At 54.0% G+C, this 6,463-nt stretch overlaps 1 pseudogene; it reads left to right on the top strand.

The window, feature by feature from the left end:
- Window positions 1–226: 226 nt before the first annotated feature.
- Window positions 227–6,463, top strand: part of LOC106735402 (small ubiquitin-related modifier 1 pseudogene) — an 11,866-nt pseudogene continuing 5,629 nt past the window's right edge.

Here is a 6,463-nt window from a genome sequence, read left to right as displayed (position 1 = left end):
TTCCTTCTGTGGTATTCCGCACAGCAGTCCCCAGTGCCTAAAATCCGTGGGGATTCACTTGTTTTCTGCCTCTGTTCACCAGGACATAAACTGCAGAAGAGCCGGAATGGAGCAGCGGTGTTGTGCTGCGGGGAAGAGAGACGGATGTGTAAACCCCTCGCAAGGTTCTGTCTGCTTGAGGCAGCTGCTGAGCAGAGACGCCTTCCCAGGTGAAGCCACTGCTACCATGTGTGACCAGGAGGCAAAACCCTCAGCTGAGGATGCGGGGGATAAGAAGGAAGGAGAATACATTTTTTTTTTTTTTTGAGAGGTTTTCGCTATAGGGTGCATGTGCTCGACAGACAGACAGACAGACAGAAAGCGAGAAATCACCCCCCAGGGGGGATGGCCACGCTGCAATCCCTTCTCCTCCATTCTCCTCTTGGGATCTTGGGCACGCACGCACACGTGCCCAGCGTGAGTTTAAGTCTCCAGGTCCGGGACTTGAACTGCAGCCGACTACAAGGGAGTACAGCGACATAGCCATTACACTAACTGCTGGTCCCAAGAATACATTAAACTCGAAATCATTGGATAGGAGGGCAGTGAGATTCACTTCAAAGTGAAAATGACAACACACCTCAAGAAACGGAAAGAATCGTCCTGTCAAAGATGGGGAGCTCCAATGAGTTCTCTCCGGTTTCTCTTTGAAGGTCAGGGAATGGCTGAGAGTCACCCTCCAAGAGAACTGGGAATGGAAGAGGAAGAGGCGATCGAAATTTGTCAGGAACAAATGGGAGGGGGTGTCATGCAACGGTTTAGATTTTCTTTTTATTATTTTTAAATTTCCTTCAAATCTTTTTTTATTTTTAAAAATAGTTCTTCTGTAATGTGGTGTTCAACATAGAGTTGAAAACTGGCTCCCCATCTCTTGAAAACACCTGGGAATTTGGACCCTGGGCGCCTTACTGGCTGGCGTGTGTCACTGTGGCGAGGCCTCCGCTCCCTGCACAGTGCCCGCTCCTTTATGAATGTCACACCTGCGCACAGAGAGGACGCCTGTTCATGACTCTGCGTTTCCAGGCTTGTGGTGGTAACTACGGTGGGCCAGTGCGAGCGCTCACAAGTGACTTTCTTTTTTTTTAATTAATTTTTTTCTTTTTTTTTTAGAGGTTTGTTTTTGTTTTTGTTTTGTTTTGTTTTGTTTTGGCTACAGGGCGCGTGCGCTCGCCAGACAGAGAGAGACAGAGAGACAGAAAGCGAGAAATCATCCCCCAGGGGGATGGTCACGCCGCAATCCCTTCTCCTCCATTCTCCTCTCGGGATCTTGGGCACGCACGCACACGCGCCCGGCGGGAGTTTAAGCCACTGGGTCCGGGTGGACTACATGGAAGTCCAGCGACATAGCCATTACCCTAACTGCTGGTCCCCACAGTGACTTTCCGGCTGGCCTTGAAGTTTCGGCACGCGATGCCTTCGCTCCCGGACAACAAGTTCAGTAGGAGATGGAAGTTTTCCAGAGCCCTGAACTGCGGAAACACGGCCTTTCCTTAACTCGAAGCTACTTTTTAAATCTGAGGATCTGGACCAACAGAGAGGAATATTTGATCGGAGTCAAGATGACAGAGACGGGGAGAACTCACTAACTCCAATGACGGCTTCACTGAAGAGGACGCAATCTAAGATGTAAGAAAACCTTGCCGGAAGATCCCAGAAAAGCTCGAATTCCCACAAGCGGTTAGTAAAGTCACTCTCGCAGAGGTGTAGACAGCAGAACACCGCTCCTTTAAATTTCACCTGTACTGTTTGGCCTGGGATATGGGTTTTAAATGGACAGTGTCTGCACCAGCTCCATTAACATGAACGATATTTGTAAAAATCATAAAAAATAATTTAAAAAAAGAAACAAAACCAGACAAAAAGCCGCAGGAGAGCAGGGATGGTGTGTGTTCTGCTCACTGCTGCCCCAGCGACTAGAGTCTATCTGGGTAAGAAGGGGTGAAGATGGGTAACTGAACCCGGGTGGCACATGGCAGGTGTCGGCACGTTCCCTGAGGCTGCAGCAGGTCTGGATACTCTTCCAGGCCCAGGAGGTCGGTCTATCTGTGCAGCCCCTGCCCCCGAAGGGGTGGACAGCACTGGACAGGGAGTCCTGGCTTGTCCTGTCACTGGCCCCTGGGCGCTGACGGGCCCAGCTCCCATCCCTTCCCAGCTGCCCCAAGTGCTCTGGGGGGTCTGGCATCCTGGCGGGTTGGGGCCACTTAGGTCGAGGGTCCGTGCTAGGGTCTGCCCCCACTGTCAGGGGCGTTCGGCCTTGATCCCGGTCTCCTCTTCGGCGGCACAGGACGATGGAGCACACGGATTGCTGTGACGGTTACTGCCTGAACTCGGACGCTCGGCACGCACCTGCCAGGCTCCTGCTCCGTGCGGGTTGTGCTGGGAATGGAGGGTTCAGCTGCAGATGGAGCAGCAGGGATGGCGCGTGCGCAGGCCTGGGCGTGGCAGTTGTCTCAGTCACCAGCCTTAGACCAACGTTTGAGGCCCTCATGCTGCCCGCCCCAGCCCCGTGGCCTGCCTTCCCCGCCCCTCTTCTCCTGCTGCCTGGTGTAGACGGCCTCCTGCCCCTTCCCCAGCTAGGGAGCAGAGGCCTCCCCTGAGCTCGGGCGCGCAGAGCGATGGTGTTGGCACGCAGGTGTACAGACCGGGCCCACAGACGCCCGTTTCTGACGGAGTTTGCTCAAGGAAGGCTGTATTCTGGAGGGTGTCTGTCGGGAAAGCAGTGGAGTCCAAACCCTCAAAGCACCTCTCTGCAACTGAGGCGTGAGCAGGGTTTAAAAATTTGGGGGACCAGCAGTTAGCGTAATGGCTATGTCGCTGGACTCCCACGTAGTTGACCGCGATTCACGTCCTGGACCCGGTGGCTTAAAACTCATGCCGGGTGCGTGTGCGTGCGTGCCCAAGATCCCGAGAGGAGAATGGAGAAGGGATTGCGGTGTGGCCATGCCCCCTGGGGGGTGATTTCTCGCTTTCTGTCTCTCTGTCTGGCGAGCGCACGTGCCCTATAGCGAAAACCTCTCAAAAAAAAATTTTTTTTTAATTTGCCAGAAAGTACATGTACTGCCCAGAGAGAGAGAGAGGTGGGGGGGCAGAAAGCACTCCCGGGGAGCCTGGTCAAGCTGCAATCCCTGCTCTTCCTGCTTGGATTTTGGGCACATGCACATGTGACTGGGTGTTTCTCAAGCCACTGAGTCTGGGACTCGAACTACGTGGCTGTCCACGTGGGATCCAGCTGCCCTAACCACCAGGCCTCGGGCTGGCCCCAAGGAGGGCTTTTAAACACAAGTCGGGCATGTGGCCATGGGAGAGTCCAGGGTAGGAGTCCAGGGGCTTTCTGGAGCACTGCTACGCTGTCCTCTCTGGTGGCCGGGCCCTGTCCTTGGTGCTGGGCAGCCTCGAGGCCGGCCCGGAGTGAGATGTAATCAGCGGCTGCTCTGGGAGGCGTCAGGACGGAGAACCTGCGTCCACCTGGATCTCTTCAATCTTTATGTGCTCCTCATGACCGGGACTTGCAAGAGTTGAACCATGAAGGCTGTCACCACGGGTCACTGCAGGGCCACAAGTGCAGTGTGCAGAAAGCTCTGACGGGTCAGGGGAGAGCGTGTGGGCTCGTCGTCCTGCGTAGAGTAATTCCCTAGGACTCTAGGGAACATAACATATGTGTGTGCATATATGTATGTGTGTGTGTGTGTGTGTGTGTGTGTATATATTAACCTGGTAAATTTTATTTTCAAGACTAAACAAAAAGCTTAGTTTTAGTTCTCAGTGGCCTCTGGCAGCACCAGCGTTTCTATCATCGGCTCCATCGGGTGACTCAGACATCACCTCTGACATCACCTCAAGTAACTATGGCAAATATGTCTCCTGACTGTACTGGATCTACTTCTTCCAGGAAGCCTTCCCGGACTGTCTTCAGCAAGGCACGATCTAAAAAAAACCCACGAAGACCCTCCTCCTTTCCTCCTTCCACCACGCGGCTGTCTGACGAGTGAACACTGACGTTGGCTGGCGAGGTGCAGAGGTGCACCTGGCGCCAGCTCCGTACTGCCTGACCATGTGACCGGTGAGACCTCACACAGACCAGAGCGGATCCGTGTGTGAAACTGGCTTCGAGTGTAACTTGTGTGTTAGAGTGACGCCCCCCCCCGCCCCCCAGAACACCCTTGCGCATTTGCCCAGCAGACGGCTCACGTGGGGCACCTCGGATAACCGCCAGAGCTCGCTCCTGTGAAGGTGCAGAGACCGGGCACAGAACGAGGCTTGCTCATGCGGTCAGTACGGCACAGACCCTCCCAGGGTCTCCATGCTGACACCCTGAGAAGGAAGTGCCTTCTACTTCTTCTTTTTTTTTTTTTTTTTTTAGAATTATTTATTTATTTCGAGACCAGCAGTTAGCGGAATGGCTATGTCGCTGGACTCCCATGTAGCCGACAGACACGGTGACTGCCGACTTGCGTTGAAACACAATGAAAGCCTGGCGTTGTGGAAAGACGCACGGAGCTCGCGGCAGTTTTCGTTCTTGCTCACAACTCACTTAGTCACCCTCAGCTCGAGTGACTTCATGGATATGACGGGATGGTTATGCCCACTGTCGTGGGGGCCCTGGGGTGAGCTGGGTCACCTGGACACAGCATGATGGAGGCAGACATAGCAGAGACTGGGCAGGGGACCGGGAGTGGGGGGACACTGGGAGGCAATTTGCCCAGGGGTCAGAGAAGGCTCTGGTGTGGGGTCACCCTTAGGAAGAGAGCCAGATCTAGCAGGTGGCTCGGGACAAGCCTGGCTCTGAGAGGGTCACCTGGGCTCAGCAGGGGTCTTGGGTTGTCACTGGGAGAGGGGATTTTCTGACTGGAAAAATAATACCCTTTTTTTTTTTTTTTTTTGGAAGAGGTTTTTGTTATAGGGCGCATGTGCTCACCAGAAAGACAGAGAGAGACAGAGAGATAGAAAGTGAGAAATCACCCCCTGGGGGGATGGCCACACTGCAATCCTTTCTCCTCCATTCTCCTCTCGGGATGTGGGGCACGCACGCACATGCGCCTGGTGTGAGTTTAAGCCACCGGGTCTGGGACTTGAACTGTGGTCAACTACATGAGAGTCCAGTGACATAGCCATTATGCCAACTATTGGTCCCAGGAAAAATACCACTTTTTAAAAGAGTGGAGGGACCAGCGGATAGTGTAATGATTATGTTGGATTCCCATATGGTCAACCGCAGCTTGACTCCCAGATCCAGTGACTTAAAATTCACGCCAGGCATGTGTGTGTGTGTGTGTGTGTGTGTGTGTGTGTGTGTGTTGTGTGTGTGTGTCCAAAATCCCAAGAGGAGAATGGAGGAGAAGGGATTGTAGCATGGCCATCCTCCCCGGGGGTTACTTTCTCACTTTCTGTCTCTCTCTGTCTCTCTGGCAAGTGCTTGTGCCCTATAGCAAAAATCTCTTTAAAAAAAAAAAATAAAAAGAGCGGAAAACTTTGCTGTAAGTCCACATATGAGGTCTCTTTAGGGCCCTGTAGACACACTTGGGGGAACTGGGCAGGGTACAGGTAGCTGGCAGGTGGGGACAACAGCCTGTGACACATGGGGGCTTGGTTATACACAGACCAGGCGGTAACGGTCACGGGTCATGGCGCACCGCCCAGCCCACTTCTCTCTGCTCGCGGTTGGCGACGCCCCAGCCCACAGCGGGCACTCATGGCTGCAGATTAGGGTACATGCACATGCTCGCTGCGTGTGTGTGCTGATTGGCTCTGGGGACCGTCTGCTGTCCGTGGGCCTAGAACTAGCGGGTTCCCGGAGCTCACTGCCTGCCCAGCACGGAGGCTGCTGGCATCAGGGCAGAGGGATTCAGGCTGTCCGAAAGCCCGGTGAGGATGGACAGAAGGGACAGGCTGCTTTCTTTCTGGCAGAGCCACTGAGTGTGAGTGCGTGTGTGTGTGTGTGTGCACACGTGTGCAGCAGGACCCAGGAGAACGACTTTGCAATGGCTAAACTCCAAGTCAGCCTCCAAGGAAAATTCAAGCCGAAGGATTCGCGTGGTCTTGCCTCCTGCCCTAAGTGCCCAGCGCCTTCAGGAATGACTTGCTGGCTGGATTTCTTGTTGGGGGGCAGGTGGGCGATGCCCTGGTGTGCTCAGTCAGGGGTCCTGTTTGGAGTTTCCCTTCCAGGCACCCTCCCCTTTGCCCAGAGGCCTCTGAGCCTCCATCTGTTCTGTGGCTCTGCTGTCCTCAACCCTCAGTCCACCCCCCACCCACCCTAACGTGGCCAGCCACCGGGTCTGGGACTTGAACTGTGGTCAACTACATGAGAGTCCAGTGACATAGCCATTATGCCAACTATTGGTCCCAGGAAAAATACCACTTTTTAAAAGAGTGGAGGGACCAGCGGATAGTGTAATTGTTATGTTGGATTTCCATATGGTCAACACGA

Source organism: Tupaia chinensis, unplaced genomic scaffold, assembly GCF_000334495.1.
Source record: "Tupaia chinensis unplaced genomic scaffold, TupChi_1.0 Scaffold000377_2, whole genome shotgun sequence".
Lineage (NCBI taxonomy): Eukaryota > Metazoa > Chordata > Mammalia > Scandentia > Tupaiidae > Tupaia > Tupaia belangeri.
The sequence above is the reverse complement of the archived record's forward strand: the minus strand, read 5'-3'. Positions and strand labels throughout refer to the sequence as shown.